Raw genomic sequence first — 21,736 nt, 5'->3', positions numbered from 1 at the left:
TAGCTAACCCAGCATGCCTTCTGAGTTTTAAAATGTAGTCAAGTGTTAGTTAATTTTTTAAGCTGAGCATTTAAATGTAATTGCATGGGCAGAAATATCTTAAAATGAAGTTTTTGCATAAAGGAAGCCAACTATACAAAGGATCCCTCAACACTCAATCCTTTCCTATCCTAATTTGTATTTAAAAGTCATTGCCTACTTGGCAGTGTCTCTCCCTCCTGCAAAACTTCTGCTAACCTCTCCATTGGAGGTTACACTATGTTAAATCCTGCCTTCCACTTCAAAATTCTTGAGAAACTTATTCTCTTCCGCCAATAAAATGCTACCTTTCCTTAAGTAAGGGGACCAGACCCGCTCACAGTGCTCCAGATATAGTCTCACCAGTACCTTGTACAGTTGCAGTGAGACGTTCCTCCTCTTATACTTCACATTCCATTTGCCTTCCCGATAACTTGCTGCATCCGTGTGCTTGCTTTCTGTGTTTTGTGCACAAACTGCAGTGGATGCTGGTTTAAGTCTGAGATAGACCAATTTTGAGCAGGGGTATCAAGGGATATGGGCATAGGGCAGGTGCATGGAGTTAGGCCACAGATCACCCATGATCTTATTGAATGGCAGAGGGGGTTTGATGGGCTGAATGGCCCACTCCTGCTCCTGTGTTCCCCAAGTCCCTTTGTGTTGCAGCTCTCTGCAGTTTTTTTCCATTTCAATAATACTCTGATCTTTTGTTCTTTCTTCCAAAATGAACAACTTCACATTCTCCCACATTATATTCATCAGGGAGCTTTTGCCCATTTACTTAACCGTTCAATATCTCTTTGTAAACTGTTGGTATCCCTCTCACAACTTATCTTTCCATCTATTTGTGAGCTGTCTGCAAGTTTGGCTACAATATATTTGCTTCCTCCTTTCAAGTCATTAATACATATTGTGAACAGTTGCAGTCCCAGCACTGATCCCTGGGGAACCCCACTGGTTGCAGGTCATCAACTTGAAAAAGAACTTATTCCCCACTCACTGTTTCCGGCCCATTAACCAGTTCTCTATCCATGCCAATATACCACCTCCACCACAATTGGGTCTTCTCTTATGACAACCTTTGATGAGGTGTTTTGTCGAACGCCTTCTGGAAGTCCAGATTCAACACAAGTACTGGTTCTCCTCCAGCCACTCTAGTTGAGACTCCCTCAAAAGCTCTCATAAATTAATTAGACATGATTTCCTTTTAATAAAGCCATGCTGATGCTGTTTGATTAGAAGATGATTTTCCAAATGTGCCAGCGTTACTTCTGTTGCCTCTTATCTGCCGCACAGTCTGTTTTAACTCGTATATGGTGGACAAATAACTGCGAGTAGACGTCTTGTTCGTACAACCAATATTTATTTAAACCCACACAATCAATAATCACCCACCCAACCAATGATAAGTTATCTTACAGGAAAATATTAAAGTTCAAGTCCAATACAAGACCTTGACTTAACTTTGTGTGACTGGCAAGTACCCAAGCAGATATTGGCCTTTATCAGTGCGTTGGTGTCGGTTGTCCTCTGCGTAGTCTGCTCCTTTGGTCTGGTCTGGCACTCTGGCTCTGGTCTTCCTTCCTTCTCGGGTGTGGTGGCTCTCCTTGTGCTGGTCGTCGCTGGCGATGTTCACCGTTGTTGTAGCTCGTTTGTGGGGTCAGAGAGAGTGAGAGAGAGAGAGCTTCTTCTGTTGTGCAGCAGCTTTTATCCCTCCCTGGTTTCGTGTCCTTTTGGGCGGTCTCCTGATTCTCGTCAATCAATCGATTAGGGCTTGATCACCCTGATCGATAAGAGTCCAATCAGGTGCTGCCACACTGATCTCTGGGTGTGTACCCAACGGCCATGCCTGTAGGTGCTGGAGGCACATAGAGTTCACACCTTCCCCCCCAAACAAGGGGCCACGGCGCCCTCATGTCTGGTACACAACCCAGTGTGACCAGAAAGTCTCTTTCATCCTGGAGATGAAACATATCCTGTTTATTCACTCGTCTGGGTTGCAGCCTGTTTGTCTCTGTCTTTTAAACTGCAACCTGTCATTTTAGTTCTTGCCCAATTGTCCCAGAGTGCTTTACAAATCGCCATTTTAGATAGCCACAGTCCCCCCTTTGATCCTGAACGCGAAGCGTGCTGGATCACAAACTCAGGACCGGTATCTGTCAGGAATTCCCCAGTCACTCAACAGTCAAGCAAGGCCCAGGTATTGGCATGCACAGTAATAATACACTCCTATAACATATTCCAGAAGCTACAGACAACAACACTCTACAAATACAAACAACCACATATTCTAAGCCCCATTATTACAATAAGCTAGTTACCCACAAATACAGACAATCAGATATTCCAAACACCATTACTACAATAAGCTAATTATAAACCAACATTCAAACAAACATTAGAATAAAGTATTCGCAGATCTGAGGCACATTTTGTGTAGAATTTCCAATGACTCATTAGTACAAATCGTAAAATGGCAGGCTTCCTGTAAACATTGCTCTACTGAATTAGAGGGGACCATGGTTCAAGGGTGGACCCTACATTTTGCCTCCGGGTGATCCTCTTTTTCCATCGGCTGAATTGGACTGTGAGGATGATTAGGTATACCAGGGTGAACAAAATCAGTACTTCCACCAGGTGTGACATTATGCGGACAAATGGATGGATTTGGATGTTTGAGCCCCAGTTCAAAAGGTCATCCCACCAAGAGGTGACTTTAATTTCCTTAATTCTCCTTTTTACCTCTTGGGTCTGCTGTACTACTTTGGTGAAGGTTCTGTGGGCTGTAGCCAATTTTGTCCGAATCAGGTTCAATTCCTCTGGCAGGAGGTTTAGGCTTGTGTCATATTTCTCATGCATACACATGCTATGTTCTTTTATGACTCAATTAACACAATGTAACCAAAGTACAAGTTAAAAGTAATTCAAATGATTTTCTACCAGTTTAACAAATTATAGAGGAAACTCAAAGAACAAGAACAAAGAACAATACAGCACAGGAACAGGCCCTTCGGCCCTCCAAGCCCGCGCCGCTCCCCGGTCCAGGATTGAATCCTGAATCCAGGATCCCTGCCCAATTTTCCAGCCTATCTACAATACTAATATCCTATCCACCGAGCTGTCCCTCACAGCTACGATGCTTTGTTCATCACAACCTAGTAACTCACCCCCACCCCCCCATTCCAGACCATGTGATCTCCAGGGAGAGGCGAAAACCCAGAGTGAAAACCCCAGGGCCAATATGGGGAAAAGAAATCTGGGAAATTCCTCTCCGACCCCCTGAGGCGATCGAAACGAGTCCAGGAGATCACACTGGCCCTGATCGGAAAATGCTTCCCAACCCTATTCATTTCCACTTCCACGAACACCATATGAATTCCCTGCCCCCGAGACAGGTTCCCAACTATCCGCAGTCTCGCTCTGTACTGGCACCAGCAAGATGATCATAGAATGAAGCCTTGAAACGAGAAACAAAGAACAATTAGCCCGCGCCGCTCCCTGGTCCAAACTAGACCACTCTTTTGTATCCCTCCATTCCCACTCCGTTCATATAGCTGTCTAGATAAGTCTTAAACGTTCCCAGTGTGTCCGCCTCCACCACCTTGCCCGGCAACCCATTCCAGGCCCCCACGACCCTCTGTGTAAAATATGTCCCCCCCTTCACCTTGAACCTATGACCCCTCGTGAACGTCACCACCGACCCGGGGAAAAGCTTCCCACCGTTCACCCTATCTATGCCTTTCATAATTTTATACACCTCTATTAAGTCTCCCCTCATCCTCCGTCTTTCCAAGGAGAACAACCCCAGTTTCCCCAATCTCTCCTCATAACCAAGCCCCTCCATACCAGGCAACATCCTGGTAAACCTCCTCTGTACTCTCTCCAAAGCCTCCACGTCCTTCTGGTAGTGTGGCGACCAGAACTGGACGCAGTATTCCAAATGCGGCCGAACCAACGTTCTATACATCTGCAACATCAGACCCCAACTTTTATACTCTATGCCCCGTCCTATAAAGGCAAGCATGCCATATGCCTTCTTCACCACCTTCTCCACCTGTGACGTCACCTTCAAAGATCTGTGGACTTGCACACCCAGGTCCCTCTGCGTCTCTACACCCTTTATGGTTCTTCCATTTATCGTGTAGCTCCTCCCTACATTATTCCCACCAAAATGCATCACTTCGCATTTATCAGGATTGAACTCCATCTGCCATTTCCTTGCCCAAATTTCCAGCCTATCTATATCCTTCTGTAGCCTCTGACAATCATTCTGTCTACTTTACCAATTTTATTTATGAATAACATGATTTGCACAAATCGTTTATTTGTTCCTCTTTTAAGCATCTTAACTCCTGTAACCCCAAATAACTAAGTACTAGGAAAAATCCTGTCATCTGTTGTAAAGCCATTGACACTCTCCAGAACCCTTAACTTTTCAGAAAAATTAACTCCCAACTTATTAGCATTTACATACATTGACCCGAACAAACTTTACACGTGAACATGAGGATTATCACAGATAATATTTGCTCAGTATAGGAAAGTCACAAAACAAACAGATATTACTTTGTAAAATTATCTCACATTCAAATAGTTACATCATAAACTGAGAAAATGTTTCAATGCATCCCTCTTTGAAACACAAAACCCATACAGACACTCTTTCCATTATCCTTTATTTGTCAAAATTAAACTTATTTACCTCTTTAGAATTTAGGCAACTTCCCATTTATAAGTTGGTTATTTTGTGCGCTCAATTTATTCTATCAATTAAATGTCAGAAACTGTAACACTTAAGCGTAACCAATCACTTTAATTTGAAAGTTAAGTGAGAAAATCTGAATGAGCCAAACTCTTCAAGTCTCAATTATCACGAGGTTGTGATAAACAATTTTGGAGTTTGCTTAGACTTGTGTGGTGAACCATCGTTGGTTACCACTGGGGGTTGTTCTTATGTTACTGTTGGGTTAGGGTGTTGTCACTGTGGGGGTTGTACAATGTTGTTGGGTTAGGGTGTTTACCTGTTGTAAATGTTATTATGGCACATCCCGGTGGGGCCCCGCCTCCGGAGGAGAGGTATAAGACCCTCTGCTCCGGCAGGACCCCTTCAGTCTGAACTGGTGTATTCGTGTTAGTTAGTTCCATTGTTAGACAATAAAAGCCTTCAATACTGAAGCCTTGTTCCACGTGCTTGATTGTCGCGCATCAATTTTATTGTCTAACAGAAAACTCTCAGCTGTACAAAAAAGAGTATGGAACAGATCTTGAAACCAGATCGTCTGGTGTTGGACCCACGTGCGGTCGGTGCCGCTAACACCTTCGACCACCGGTGGAAGTGTTTCGAAGACTACCTGGCTGCCTCTGTAGCTATTACTACAGACAGCGACAAACTCCAAGTCCTCCACGCAAGGGTAAGCGACACGATTTATCTCGCGATTCGTGCGGCTACCACTTACTCGAGGGCCGTCGAGCTCTTGAAGAAACGATACACGAAACCACCCAACGAGATACACGCTCGTTACCTCCTCGCTACACGACGTCGGCAGTCGGGCGAAACCATGGAGGACTACGCCAATGAGCTCCTGCAGCTTGCCAGGGGTTGCGATTGTAAAGACGTATCAGCCGAACAATACATGTACGACCTCGCCCGAGACGCGTTCGTAGCAGGGGTAGGGTCCTCGTACATCCGGCTTAAATGACTGGAAAAGGGGAACCTCGACTTGAACCAAGCGATGGAGATGGCTGAGATGCTGGAAGCGGCGTCGAAAAGCTTGGCGCTGTACCCCGAGGACCACGTGTAGTCAACGTGGCAAGAGCAAGCTCAGCTCCCTCCTCGCCCCGCAAACTCGCGCTCCCAGATCGATCCGACGACGGCGGCAGCTCCAGGCGGCCAGCGATGCTATTTTTGCGGTGGGGCCAAGCATCCACGGCAACAGTGTCCGGCAAGAACGGCAATCTGCAGCCAGTGCGGTAAAAAAGGCCACTACGGTAAGGTTTGCAGGTCGAAGTCCAAAAACGGCAGTGCAGCTTGTAACCCTCCAGAACGGAGACAATCTCCTTCGGCGTCGCAGTACCCACGAGGTCCGACCACGTGCGAATCCAGGACGGCGCCATCGTGGCTGACGGAGGAGGAGGAAGACCACCAGGAGTCGCTGCGTTTGGCGCCCTCGCCCACGTGCGATTCATGGGGGCGGCCATCATGGTCCACGACGACTAGGAGCGACCAGCAGGGGTCCTCAGCATCAACATCGGCGGCATGCAGTGACGCCCAGGGGCCAACGGTGGCGTCGATCTCCCTGGACCAGACTAAGCACCACAGGCTTGAGAATTCAATGATGGATATCAAGGTAAATGGTCGAACTGTGAATTGTCTGTTTGACAGTGGGAGCACTGAGAGTTTCATACACCCTGACACTGCTAAAAGGTGTGGACTCCGGGTTCTCCCTGCCAAGCAGACAATTTCCATGGCATCACGGTCCCGGTCTGTACCGATCCAAGGACGATGTATGGTAACTCTAGAGGTACAGGGCACAATTTACGAGCAATACAGGCTCCTTGTGTTACCTCACCTTTGTGCGCCAATTCTCCTCGGACTAAATTTTATGGTCCACATGAAGAGTGTGATCCTACAGTACGGTGGGCCACTCCCTTCACTGGCAGTAGGGAATCAGCCGCAGCCTCCAAATTGCCCAAAGCGCCCCGCATGCAATCTTTCTCCTCTGAAAATCACTACACCATCCCTATTTAAGAATCTGGTACCAGGCTGCAAGCCCATCGCTACTAAAAGTAGGCGTTACAGCGCTGAAGACCGGATCTTTATTAGATCTGAAGTTCAGCGGTTCCTCAAGGAAGGGATCATACAGGCCAGTGCTAGTCCGTGGAGAGCGCAGGTCGTGGTAGTCAAAAGCGGGAACAAACCTCGGATGGTCATCGACTACAGTCAGACCATTAACCGTTATACGCAGCTGGATGCGTATCCTCTCCCGCGCATTTCTGATATGGTCAATCAGATTGCGCAGTACCGAGTGTTCTCTACCATAGACCTTAAGTCCGCCTACCATCAACTCCCCATCCGCCCAGAGGACCGACAATATACGGCTTTTGAGGTGGATGGTCGTCTATACCATTTCCTCAGGGTTCCATTTGGTGTCACCAATGGGGTCTCGGTCTTCCAGCGTGCTATGGACCGAATGGTGGACCAGAACGGGTTGCGGGCTACCTTCCCGTACCTGGATAACGTCACCATCTGCGGCCATGACCAGCAGGACCATGACACGAATCTCCAACACTTTCTGCGCACCGCATCTCGCCTGAATCTGACCGATAACAGGGAGAAGTGCGTATTCCGTACGCGCAGGTTAGCCATCCTCGGATACGTGGTGGAAAACGGGGTCATTGGCCCTGATCCAGACCGTATGCGCCCCCTTACTGAACTTCCCTTGCCCGCTAGCACGAAAGCACTGAGGAGATGCCTCGGGTTCTTTTCGTACTATGCGCAGTGGGTCCCCAACTACGCGGACAAAGCCCGTCCGCTCATCAAGTCCACGACCTTCCCACTTACGCCGGAGGCCCAATTGGCCTTCAAGGCTTTGAAAAGCGACATTTCGAAAGCCACGATGCACGCGGTGGATGAATCCATCCCTTTCCAGGTGGAGAGTGATGCATCTGATTTCGCCCTAGCCGCCACACTAAACCAGGCAGGCAGGCCCGTCGCGTTTTTTTCCCGCACCCTTCAAGGCCCCGAAATTCGGCACTCAGCGGTGGAGAAGGAGGCTCAGGCCATTGTGGAGGCAGTCAGACACTGGCGCCATTACCTGGCGGGGAAGCGGTTCACTCTGATCACGGATCAACGATCCGTGGCGTTTATGTTCAGCAACACGCAGAGGGGCAAGATCAAGAACGATAAGATCTTGCGGTGGAGAATTGAGCTCTCCACCTATAATTACGATATTATGTATCGTCCAGGGAAGCTCAATGAGCCCTCGGATGCCCTCTCGCGCGGAACATGCACCATCATGCAGGAGGACCGCTTGAAGGCCCTCCACAATGACCTGTGTCATCCTGGAGTCACCCGACTCTACCATTTCGTCAAAGCCCGCAACCTGCCCTGCTCGGTGGAGGATGTCAGGTCAGTGACGAGAAGCTGTCGGATTTGCGCAGAATGCAAACCACACTTTTATCGACCAGACCGGGCACAATTGGTCAAGGCCACTCGCCCTTTTGAGAGGCTGAGTGTGGATTTTAAGGGCCCCCTTCCCTCAACGGACCGGAACGTCTATTTCCTCAACATAATAGACGAGTACTCCCGGTTCCCGTTTGTTGTCCCCTGTGCGGACACGTCGACTGCCACCGTCATCAAGGCATTCAGTGAGCTTTTTACCCTGTTCGGGTACCCCTGCTACATTCATAGTGACAGGGGCTCGTCGTTCATGAGCAACGACTTGAGGCAATTCCTGCTCTCATTCGGGATTGCCTCTAGTAGAACCACGAGCTACAACCCTAGGGGTAACGGACAGGTGGAAAGGGAGAATGCTACAGTCTGGAAGGCTGTCCTACTGGCACTGAAATCCAGGGGCCTTCCAGTCTCCCGTTGGCAGGAGGTCCTTCCAAATGCGCTCCATTCTATCCGCTCCCTCCTGTGTACGGCAACCAATGCTACTCCCCACGAGAGGATGTTCTCATTCCCTCGGAAGTCGTCCTCGGGGATCTCATTACCAGCCTGGTTGACGTACCCAGGACCCGTCCTTCTGCGGCGACATGTGAGGGCTCGCAGGTCCGACCCCTTGGTCGAACCGGTCCAACTCCTCCACGCCAACCCTCAGTATGCCTATGTGGCATATCCTGACGGGCGAGAGGACACTGTCTCCATTTGAGACCTGGCGCCCGCAGGGGACGTAGCAACTCCTGTCGCTCCCATACCCCCTGTCACGAATCCCCTACTACTCATTTCTTCCCCAGACGTGGCGCGGTCAGCACCGGGACCAGTGCATAACAGTTCTACTCCCATGTACAGCTTGCCTGAGACTCGGAGATCGGCGCCACCACCGAAGGTTCCAGGATCCCCTGCACCATCGCCTCACCAGGGCCAACCGGCCCGGGGGTCCTTGAGGGGACAGCCGGACGTTGTTTTGGAGAGAACGCCACCGCAAGCACCTGCTCCGGTTTCGCAACCGGTGTTGAGGAGATCACAGCGACGGTGCGGTCCTCCAGACCGTCTGGACTTGTGAATTTTGTACATATGGCCTGTTTTTTTTGCACCCCGCCGGCCTTTGTTTTTAAAGGAGGGGTGAATGTGGTGAACCATCGTTGGTTACCACTGGGGGTTGTTCTTATGTTACTGTTGGGTTAGGGTGTTGTCACTGTGGGGGTTGTACAATGTTGTTGGGTTAGGGTGTTTACCTGTTGTAAATGTTATTATGGCACATCCCGGTGGGGCCCCGCCTCCGGAGGAGAGGTATAAGACCCTCTGCTCCGGCAGGACCCCTTCAGTCTGAACTGGTGTATTCGTGTTAGTTAGTTCCATTGTTAGACAATAAAAGCCTTCAATACTGAAGCCTTGTTCCACGTGCTTGATTGTCGCGCATCAACTTGTTATTCACGAGCCATCTATTTAAAACAAAACACAAAAAATACATTCGGCTTGGAGCCAAATGAATTAATTTAGTCTCAAAATCTGTCAAATTAAAAACAAAAACAAAAATACAATTTACAATCTCCAATGTATATAATTTTTTAATTGCCAAATTAGGAACAGAAGATGGTGAAATCTCTGCCAGTTAAGAAAACCCAAAAATAAAACACATTGGGGCGGCACGGTAGCACAGTGGTTAGCACTGCTGCTTCACAGCTCCAGGGACCTGGGTTCGAATCCCGGCTCGGGTCACTGTCTGTGTGGAGTTTGCACATTCTCCCCGTGTCTGTGTGGGTTTCCTCCGGGTGCTCCGGTTTCCTCCCACAGTCCAAAGATGTGCGGGCTAGGTTGATTGGCCATTCTAAATTGCCCCTTAGTGTCCCAGGATGCATAGGTTAGAGGTGTTAGTGGGTAAATATGCGGGGATATGTGGATAGGGCCTGGGTGGGATTGTGGTTGGTGCAGACTTGATGGGCCGAATGGCCTCTTTCTGCACTGTAGGATTCTATGATTCTATTCCAATGTGATGATGTCACGATTTCTTCAAGACAAAGGAAAGAGCACATGGTTCCCTCCAAGGTTTAAATCCTTAACAGAATTTGAACCCAGGATTATTCAAAATTCAAATTGGTTATTTCAAACTTCGATTTATGTACTTTGATTTTGAAATTTCAATTTACTTTCCAAAAATTGTGTTCAAAGTAACATCCCACATATATATATATATTACATATATATATATATTATATATAATTTATATTCTCTACTTCTTAAGCACAATCATGGCCATTGATTATACTTAAAAGGTTAAGGAATTCCAAAAATTTATTTCAATTTAATCCAATCCAATTTCCAATTTTTATTTAAACTCTGCATCAAACCCACTGTTGTAAAATCACAATTAGGGGAAGAACATTAAAGCAAACAACAACAAAAACATCCACGCAACCACTTTATTAAACACACACAGACACAAATGGAAGCTTCCAACATTCATTCCACAGCACTTCCTCTTTCATTCAAACTTAACATTTTAAACTGGGATGAAAATAAAACATTTAAAGAAAGTACAGAAAATTGATTAAGACAGTTGCCTTCATTCTTCTTTCTTTCAAACTGTAATTAAACTCAAAAACAGAATTAAATTCAAGAAATCTTATACTTAAATTTTAACAGTTTTAACACTTCCTCAGCCCCTTTGAAGTTAAACCAAAGTGTAAAGCATTGCATTTATTGCCTGCAATAAATACTCCACAACAACAAACAGGCTTTAACAACTCCTGCTCTCAATCTAATGCAACAACAACCACCTACATTCGACAAGCAACCAGACCACACAAACACACTGAAATACAAAAACTACTCAAAGTATTAGCTCAACCTTAGATTTTCTGTAATCGATTTTCCATCTTGCCAATTAATTTATAATATTTCCCTCGTAAGTTGAGAGAACATAGTTCCTTTCTCTCAAAATTCTGTAACACACACTGCACACTCCCTCCTTTTAAAAAAAACAAAGGACCACTTGGGGTTCTTTGTGATGTTAGTGAGGGTGTAAGCTCTTTACCCCACATCGTCTGTTTTAATGGGGTTCATGGGCATCACATTTTCTAATAACGCAAGACTATTCATTGGTGAGGTGGTTAAGTCTGCATTCAGAACTACATACAGTGGTGGGATTCTTCAAAACATTCATTCCTTCACAATCAACAACATCTCCTGGTAATTCCATGCCTTCCTTGTAATTAATAGTCACAGGATTCATCAGACAAGGGGCAAATTCTAAACTTACTGTGGGATCAGGTGCCTCCGGAAAAGGAGGTGGGGGTCCCGAGTCAATGCCACGTGCAAAATGGGCATTCTTTTCCAGATACAATCCACAACCCAATCCATAAACACCATTTCCCTCAGACTCAACTGTCCCAAATACAGACAACATCCCTATCTGCATTGGCAACTGAGATTTTAATTGATTAATCTCCTGCTAGAACTTGGAGTAATCAGACCTTTGATTCTTTTCACTAACTTGATATACTTTAAACTGACTCATAGACAATTGTTTTGTTCCTGCTTATCTACTTTTCCACAAAATTACTTATTTTCTTCTCTTAGCTTCTCAACTAACTCTCTCATAAATTCTAACTCATCTTTTAACTTCATTTTCTCTGACTTTTCACTCTGTAACTCTTCTAAATTAATAATCACACTAACTTTACTCAGTTTCAACAAACATTTTCCTTTATCTCTGTTTCTCTCATTAAAACATCTCTGACTCACGGATCCCAGATCCAAAAACTCACTGTAGTATTCTACCCATTTCTCCAGGCATAGTCCCAGGAGAACAAGAAGTGACTGAAAGGGTACAGTGCCTGCTAATTTACCAATCAGTCCCTCTAAGTCAGTTGGTATCAAGAGTATGATGAACACCCCCTCTCTACTCCAGAGTTGGGTTTGAGCCTTGCCTCATGGTCGACAATAGAGTTCACCCTTCCCCTTGACTAACCTTACTTCAAAGTCTCACTTCTAGATTAACTAAGGAAGGAAGACAGGCGCTTAGCCCAGGAACAATGCTCACGCTAAAAAAATTAATTCCTACTCCCCCTACGCCTGGCATATCAGGAACGTGAATCAATCCACGCCCCAAAATACTACTGAAAGATAGGTCTTTAATCCCACTCACGGCCGGCTATAGGGTTACCACCTCCCCTGTTTAAACTAGTTCTGTCGTTGTTTCATCGCATTAAATGAAATGCCTGGATCACTTTTAACCACTTAACAAATAAAAGGTTCAATCTTGGGGTAACAGTACTTGCCTCTTATCGAGTACCGTCTAGGGTGCCATTCTGTTATATGTCTTTAATTTAAACACTTTTCAAGCATTCCAGTTTAATGAGACAAACAAGAACAGTAATTCAATTATTTATTTAACACTTCTAGTGCCAACTCAAACACAAACAGTTGCAACTCATTAACTCTTTACTGAACTTTAACTCTAACTGAACATCAGCTTTGAACTGAACTTTCCTTAGATCATCCCAATACTTCTGCCCTAGGGATCCCGGTCCCATCTCAGTATTGGCACAAGATTCTGCCCATAGGGGCCACCCTTTCTTCTTCATATATTCCCTGATTTTTTTCCCATATGGGACACTTCTCTGTCTCTGTGCTGTTTCCTGCCATTTTATATTTAATGACAAGGGGTAGGGACTCGATCGGACTGCGGATACGGCTTTGGGCTATGTTCCGGTCCTAATCCCTCTGGGTTCTAATACAAATCTACAGAGTTTACCCTATCCTCCTTGTTAGTAACAATACATACACAATACACAATTTCCCGAAAGCAGTTATTTGTCCAATAAGAGTTTACACCTGTCGGCTCTGAGTTTTAAATAACCGTTCAATATAGATTCTGTGGGGTTCGATATCGGAGCAACAAAGTTACTTCTTATCAATGCCCATCCAGGGACGCCAATTGTTGCCTCTTATCTGCCGCACAGTCTGTTTTAACCCTTATACAGTGGGCAAATAACTGCGAGTAGACATCTTGTTCGTACAACCAATATTTATTTAAACCCACACAATCAATAATCACCCACCCAACCAACGATAAGTTATCTTAGAGGAAAATACTAAAGTTCAAGTCCAATGCAAGACCTTGACTTAACTTTGCGTGACTGGCAAGTACCCAAGCAGATATTGGCCTTTATCTGTGCGCTGGTCTCGGTCGTCCTCTGCGTAGTCTGGTCCTTTGGTCTGGTCTGGCACTCTGGTATTCCTTCCTTCCTTCTCGGGTGTGGTGGCTCTCCTCGTGCTGGTCGTCACTGGCGATGGTCACCGTTGTTGTAGCTTGTTTGTGGGGTCAGAGAGAGAGAGCTTCTTCTGTTGTGCAGCAGCTTTTATCCCTCTGTGGTTTTGTGTCCTTTTGGACGGCCTCCTGATTCTTGTCAATCAATCGATCAGGGCTTGATCACCCTGATCGATAAGAGTCCAATCAGGTGCTGCCACACTGATCTCTGGGTGTGTACCCCACGGCCATGCCTGTAGGTGCTGGAGGCACATAGAATTCACACCTTCCCCCCCAAACAAGGGGCCACGGTGCCCTCATGTCTGGTACACAACCCAGTGTGACCAGAAAGTCTCTTTCATCCTGGAGATGAAACATATCCTGTTTATTCACTCGTCTGGGTTGCAGCCTGTTTGTCTCTGTCTTTTAAACTGCAGCCTGTCGTTTTAGTTCTTGCCCAATTGTCCCAGCGTGCTTTGCAAATCGCCATTTTAGATGGCCTGTTTGGCCACACTTCCTTAATTGATTCCAAGATTTTTCCAATAATAGAGCCAGAATTTTGCCATCCCGCCCACCATAGAAATCGGAGCGGGCGAGGGGTGGACCATGGAAATGTCTGTTGACCCATCCCTAGACTTGGCAGAAGAGTGGATGTTTTACACCATATAATATTCCTTGCTGACTTATCATGAGCATCACCACGGGATTTTCCGGCCTCGCTCGCCTCAAAACCAGAAAATCCCGGTGTAGATATTAGGCTAATCACTCACCAACTCCTTGCCTCCCTCTCTTTTTGAATAGGGATGTCATATTGCTTGTGCACTACTCTATACCTTCCCCCTTATCTGAAGCAATTGCTCTCTGTCGGATGAAAAGTATTATGCGACGCAGATTGCTTTCTCGTGACAGAAACATTAATGCACGCTGTAGTTTCCTGCTGCTACGTTGCTTCTGTGCGCCTGTGTATATGACCTTTTCTTTGTAGGCCATTAAATCTGATTGTCAGAAACATCCTAAAGCTAATTGCAGGTTAATTATTGTTCAGGAGGAAACTTTGCAGATTGCCAAGGTGCTTGTAATTGTTATCTTCACCACAGTCCCCAAATTTCTCTGAACAAAAGGCAATGCATCTATCATTGACCTCAACGTAACATGATTGCATTTTGTCTTTTTTATTTGTACTTTTATTCTGTGGTGCTTGACATGTGAGGGACATGATAAGAAATGATATATCTGTGAATCTCCCCTGGTGGTGCTTATGATAAGTCAGGAAGGAGTTTTATATGGTGTAAAACATCCACTCTTCTGCCAAGTCTAGAGATGGGATTTTCTGGCCGCGCTCACCCCAAGGCCTGGAAAATCCTGATTGAGGTCAACGGACCTTTGCGTGCTCCGTGTCCCGCCCGCTACGATTCCCGTGACGGGCGGACAGGAAAATTCCACCTCAGATGTCCCTTTCTCAGGTACAAGGTTCAAATTCTTGACATTTTTAAATTAAATGGGCAAGACTTTTTTTTTCCGAACTGTAGCTCAGAACCCTGGCTCGTTCGTGGAAACGTTTATTGTAGCTTTAATAGTAAGTGTTAGAACATTTATTTTGGACAATGTGATGCTGATGTGGACTTTTCAATGCAGATTTTTGGCTCCGCAACAGCCCTGCTCTCGATTAAGTCAAGGATGTGCCATTTTGGAAGGACAGAGGTGTTAAACCCTGTAATAGATGATCTATTATTGTGCGTCAAGCTGTAAGCTCTGTGCAACTTGATGTGCTCCTATAAGGTCAATTAAAAGTTAACTGCTCTTACCAGATCCTCAGATCAATTGGAGGTCAGATTGACTTTCTCTCAATTAAGTCCGTGCGATGCCTGAACTACAATGGCATGACAACTGAGTTATCTGTTCTCCTGCAAATCCCAGGAGTCAAGGTATTAAAGGAACATGCTATTTATAATAGTGGTACCTTGAAACATTATTTCTCATTCAGCATATTTCAAATACCTCAGCCAACTTACCTGAGCCTGTTGCAGCTCACGCAAGTGGCCTGCTTCGCAACTATGATAAAGAACATTGCAAGGAGCAGGCATCTGACTCTGTGTCAATGCAAATACCGCACTTGCTGTGTTATCTGTCGACATGTCAATGCAGGTTCTTACCACCAGGTGTGGCCATGGAGCAGCCTCGGTTCCAACCCTCAGTTGTCATCATCTGTGTTGGGAAAGGTGGAAGAAAGAAAACTGAATGCAGATCTTGAAAAAGGGAATTGCCAAATTTAGCCCCCTCCCGCCCCCATACTGGTTTATGCTGATACTATAGTTAAGAAAGCCCACCCAACGCCTCGACTTTCTCAGAAGACTAAGGAAATTTGGCATGTCCGCGATGACTCGCTCCAATTTCTACAGATGCTCCTTTTTGGCTGCATCACAGCTTGGTATGGCTCCTCTGCCAAAATCGCAAGAAACTACAGATGGTTGTGTACGTAGCCCAGTCCGTCACACAAACGTAGCCTCCTATACACTCCCCACTGCCTCAGCAAAGCAGCCAGCATAATCAAGGACCCCATATATCCAGGACATACTCTCTTCCTCCACCTTCCATCGGGAAAAAGATACAAAATTCTGAAAACACGTCCCAATTGACTCAAAAACAGCTTCTTCCCTGCTGCCTTCAGACTTTTGAATGGTCCTATCACACATTAAGCTGATCTTTCTCTTTACCCTATTGGTGGCTGCAACGCTATATTCTGCACCCTCTCCTTTCCTTCTCCCTATGTACTCTGTGAATGGTATGTTTTGTCTGTAACAGCTCGCAAGAAACAATACTTTTCACTGTGTCCCAATAGATATGACAAATTAATTCAATTCAAGTTTTCGTTCTCAACCTTCCCCTTTGAATTGCTCCATCTTCCATGGCTTCTATTCTCTGCTTTAAGAGCCTGCATGACTCCCAGGCTCTAGAAAGTTCCACCTACTCCTCCCAAAGCCCCATGCCAGGAAATACCTGTGATTCTACTGGATCCTCCTCCTCAGCACCCCCTCTTACCTGCCCTAAGCAAGAGTCATGTTGGAATCCAACTATCCGACAACTCAACTGGGAGACACGTGACTTTCCAAACCGCAATCTTGAATCTCTGCTCGTATGAAGTCTCACAATACCAGGTTAAAGTTCAACAGGTGTATTTGGAATCACGAGCATTCGGAGCACTGCTCCTTCATCAGGTGAGTGCTCATGATTCCAAATAGACCTGTTGGACTTTAACCTGGTGTTCTGAGACTTCTTACTGTGCCTACCCCAGTCCAACGCCAGCATCTCCACATCAGTTGTTTCCTTACCTTTTATTACTCTGGGTGTTACCTCCCCACATGTAAAATGCTGCTGGTTCAACAAGGATGTCCTAAAAATTTAACCATTCAGGCTAAAAATAATTGAAATAAGCAGTAATAATGAGTGAGTTAACAGCAGTAGCAAATGTTTTGGCCATGCTTAAGCAGTACAAATAGAAGTGCTGCAAAGCTGAAACATGTTCAAATCCCACATTAAAGAAGAGAGAATTGATGTATAACCAAAAGAAAACATTTGTACATTTAACCCTGAGGGGTTGCTCTGGAGCAACTTAACCTCTCATAGAGACTTTAGAAACAGAGAACTCAAAGACAAAGCGACACACCAGTCCATGGATGCAAACTGTTTGTCTTACTCACCTTAATTTCTAATTCCTTCTGATCTGAGAAGCCCCATATCTTAATATGTATGGAATATGATGTGGAGATGCCGGCGTTGGACTGGGCTGGGCACAGTAAGAAGTCTCACAACACCAGGATAAAGTCCAACAGGTTTATTTGGAATCACGAGCTTTCGGAGCGCTGCTCCTTCCTCAGGTGAGTCAACATGTGACCTCAACATGTACCTCACAATAAACCTGTTGGACTTTAACCTGGTGTGTGAGACCTCTTACTGTATGGAATATGGATTCATTATGTTGCAGCGATGATGGCTCATTGATGAGATCTTGCTTGGGCCAGTCATTTAAAACTGAGTGGCATAGAAATTACTTCTCGCTGAGGGTGAATCTCTGGAATTCTTTGCCCCAAAGGGTGGTAGAGGCTGGATCATTAGAAGTATTGAAAGTGGAGGTGGATAAATATTTGCTAGATCGAGGAATAGAGGGTTGTGGAGAAATGGCACAGGAAAAGAGCTGAGGCCGGCATTGATCAGCCATGATCGTATTGAAGGGTGGAGCAGGCTTCAAGGGCCTGGTGGCCTACTCCTGCTGCTTGTGTTGTGTTGAAGCCTGTGGTAACAATGGTTACAATTCAAAATTGATAAACACAGAAATTTTACTTTGCAACTCTCAGCTTACTGATGATGTCTCCTCTCAGAATTACAGCCGTGCATGTGTTCACAAATGACAAGACAGAGATGCCTGGCCAACCAATCGACAACAAAAGGCAAAAACAGAAACCACTCCCACCCTTACATGTGTAAAATCCAGGCACGTGGTTAATTGTCTCCATGACATAGACAACAGAAACCTCTGCCACAGATGAGCGGCCGAAGCACGTTTTCATTACTAAAGTTCTTGTCTTAACGACAAAAGTTTGTAAAAATTAGATGGAGATTGGTATAATCTGTAAAGTGACAGATCCTTCTGGTCGCTGCTTATTTTTCTCCCCATCCTCCCTCACCTGAAGGCATTGATTCTTCACTGGATGATTACCCAGGCATTGGCCGTTCTCTCACACTTTCTCTGTGCGATCAGTACTCATATTTCAGCCTTGACAGCAAGCGTCAATATTCCATTTTGACTGCAGGGGCATAGTTCAGAATCAATTTAGTCCTCCACCAAGGCATGCAGACTTCAAGCAGTTCTCGATAACAACCTTAGCTGGCCTTCTTTTTCAACCTAGTTTCACTCATACTTGTCAGACCAGGGGTCAAGCATGAAATAATGTTGGTTTATCTGGTTTAACCACGTACATGAAGGAGGCACTTTTTCTTCGCCTGTGGTGCTGTTTTGCAACTGAGGTCAAGATACATGTTGAGGTCAAGTGTACATGTTACCATAGTGGGAATACACATGTATTTTATAATTCCCTAAAAACCTAATAGGAAGAAACAATTTGGATCAGTATTGTTATTCCTCACTTTTTACTGGTGTTCAATTTTGAAGATATACAAGAAACAGTTCAGGCAGTATTCCTATTTCCCAATTTTTACCGTTTATATTGCTTCTGGGAAACTTGATAAATCCTTTTTCATGAAAACAGTGGGAGGAATCTTGTCTCGGTGTTGGGAGGTGTCGCTTGCCGGTTGGAGAGCCAGCGATAGACCCCCACTGCCTCCTCTTGGGAAGATCTGCCCAACCACAAGCCAGCAGTGGGCCTTCAACTAGAATCAAGGCCTCGGGGTCAAAGGTCTCGTCTACCGCCAGCCAATCAGAGGTCAGCAGCTCTCAGGTTAAGCAGCACCACAGCGGAGGCCATGGTGAAGTGATTTATGGCCTTAACCCCTTTATGGGGCTATTTCAGATCAAGAGCATTTCTCTGATAATTACTCTCACTCGAAAGTGTAGGCTTGCCCAGTCTGACAGACACTTATTTGGAATTGAAGTACTGATCCATTTCTCCTTTGAGGAAATGAGTCAACAAATAATATTACATTCTTCCAGATAGCTATCTTTAATAAGCATTGGCTAAGTAATAAATATCCCAGAAACTATAAGAGTCTCTCTTCAACAATGCATCTCCCCTTTAAGAGTATCTGCCAGAGGCTCTTGGAATTGTATACAGAATGCTACATGAGATGATATATTTACAAACTTATTTAAAAGTTTTTAAAATTTGAATATACAATACACTTTAAGTGGTGAAGTATATCATAACATTAAAGATTATTAAAAAGATGGAAAACATGATCCTATTTCTAATACAGAAGCCAAAATTCAATCCCTCCAGTAAAATATTTCAGAATATCCATCAAAATCTGATGTGAAGTGTAATCTTCAGTTCCTTGAGTAACATGTTGCCTGTGCAGTCAGAAATCTCTCCCCAATTAAGAGTAAAGTTATCTGACTATGCATTTGGCAGCTTTACCATGAGAAGCATTGGTGAGGATTCCAATACTTCTGAACTTTCATGGTTATGTTCCTAATTTTAAACTGTTTCTAACGTAATCAGCTCATCTGCAAATGTGGGCATTTCCTCTCTCTCTGAAGGTTCATCCCCTTTTCATTGTCCTTATAAGGCTATATCATTCACTGGAGCCATAGAGTCATAGAAGTTTACAGCATGGATAGGCCCTTCAGCCCAACTTGTCCATGCCACCCAGTTTTTAGCATGGAATATGATGTGGAGATGCCGGTGTTGGACTGAGGTGGGCCACCCAGTTTTTATCATTAGGTTAGCCCCAATTGCCCGTCTTTGGCCCATATCCTTCGATACCAATCTACCCATGGAACTGTCTAAATGCTTTTTAAAAGACAAAATTGTAACCACCTCTACTACTCCCACTGGCAGCTTGTTCCAGACACTCAACACCCCAAGTGAAAAAAATTGCTCATCTGAACCCTTTTGTATTTCTCCCCTCAGCTTAAACCTAAGCCCTCTAGTTTTAGACTCCCCTAATTTTGGGAAAAGATGTTGACTATCCAGCTGATCTATGCCCCTCTTTATTTTATAGACCTCTATAAGAGCAGCCCTAAGCCTCCTGCGCTCCAGGGAAAAAAGTCCCAATCTATCCAACCTCTTCTTATAACTCAAAGCCATCAAGTCCCGGTAGCATCCTAGCAAATCTTTTCTGCACTCTTTCTAGTTTAATAACATCCTTTCTATAATACCAGAACTGTACCCAGTATTCCAAGTGTGGCTTTACCAATGTCTTGTACAAGTTCAACGAGATGTCGCAACTCTCTCAACTGCTGTATTCAATGTTCTAACCAGTGAAACCAAGCATGTTGAATGCCTTCTTCACCACCCTGTCCACCTGTGAATCCACTTTCAAGGATCTATGAACCTGTACCCCCAGATCTTTGTTCTACAACTTTCTCCAATGCCCTACCATTAACTGAGTAAGTCCTGCCCTGGTTTGATCGACCAAAATGTATCACCTCACATTTATCTAAATTAAACTCCATCTGCCATTCATTACCCCACTGTCCCAATTGATCAAGATCCCATTGCGATCCTATATAACCTTCTTCATTGTCCACTGTGCCACCAACTTGGTGTCATCTGCAAACTTATTAACCATGCCTTCTAAATTCTCATCCAAATCATTAATATAAATGACAAACAACAGTGAACCCAGCACTCCTGAGACACACCGCTGGTCGCAGGCCTCCAGTTTGACAAACAATCCCTACAACCACCCTCTGTCTTCTGTCATCAAGCCAATTTTGTATCCAATTGGCTACCTCACCCTGGATCCTGAGAGATTTAATCTGATGCAGTAACCTACCATGCGGTACCTTGTCAAAGGCCTTGCTAAAGTCCATGTAAACAATGTCGACTGCACTGCCCTCATCTACCTTCTTGGTTACCCCTTCAAAATACTCAATCAAATTTGTGAGACATGATTTTCCAATCACAAAGCCATGCTGATTGTCTCTAATCAGCTCTTTGCCTCACTAAATGCCTGTAGATCCTGTCTCTCAGAATACCTTCTAACAATTACAGACATGAGGCTCACCAAGCTTTTCCTTGCAGCCCTTCTTAAGCAAAGGCACAATATTTGCCATGCTCCAATCTTCAGGCACCTCACCTGTGGCTGTCGATGATTCAAACATCTCTGCTGGGGGACCTGCAATTTCCTCTCTCGCCTCCCACAACATCCTGGGATACACTTCATCAGGTCCTGGGGATTTATCTACCATGATGCACTTGAAGACTTCCAGCACCACCACCTCTGTAATATGTACACTCCTCACGACATCACTATATATTTTCCCAAGTTCCCTAATATTCTCAACAGTAAATACTGAAGAGAAATACTTCAGTAAAATATCAAATTATTTAGTTCTTGATGATTGAAGTTGTCAGCTTTGATCTGGTCAAAAAATGTTTGCACTGTCTTACAAAACAATTAATATAACTTCTGTTTATTTGTTATAAAGTCAAAAACTCATAATTCTTAAAATGATTTTAAACTTTACCCGGAAGGATAAGTTCAGTTTTCTTTAACCAGGTCAGCCCAAGGCTACATTCCCATAGCATCTCATCTTTTGTAAAGATTGTGCGATTGATTATTGATCATTTTTATATGAGTTGATGATGGATCATAACACATCTATAATATCTGGTTTTACCTTG

The 21,736-nt window shown here is 44.9% G+C and overlaps 1 protein-coding gene across 3 annotated transcripts in view; it reads left to right on the top strand.

The window, feature by feature from the left end:
* The window catches only part of LOC144479846 (opioid-binding protein/cell adhesion molecule-like), a 1,112,572-nt gene that overhangs the window by 813,283 nt on the left and 277,553 nt on the right, over window positions 1-21,736 (top strand). The gene's annotated exons all lie outside the window — the stretch shown is intronic.

The sequence above is a fragment of the Mustelus asterias genome, chromosome 27, assembly GCF_964213995.1.
Source record: "Mustelus asterias chromosome 27, sMusAst1.hap1.1, whole genome shotgun sequence".
Lineage (NCBI taxonomy): Eukaryota > Metazoa > Chordata > Chondrichthyes > Carcharhiniformes > Triakidae > Mustelus > Mustelus asterias.
Note: the sequence above shows the minus strand (reverse complement) of the source record. Positions and strands in the feature narration are given on the sequence as shown.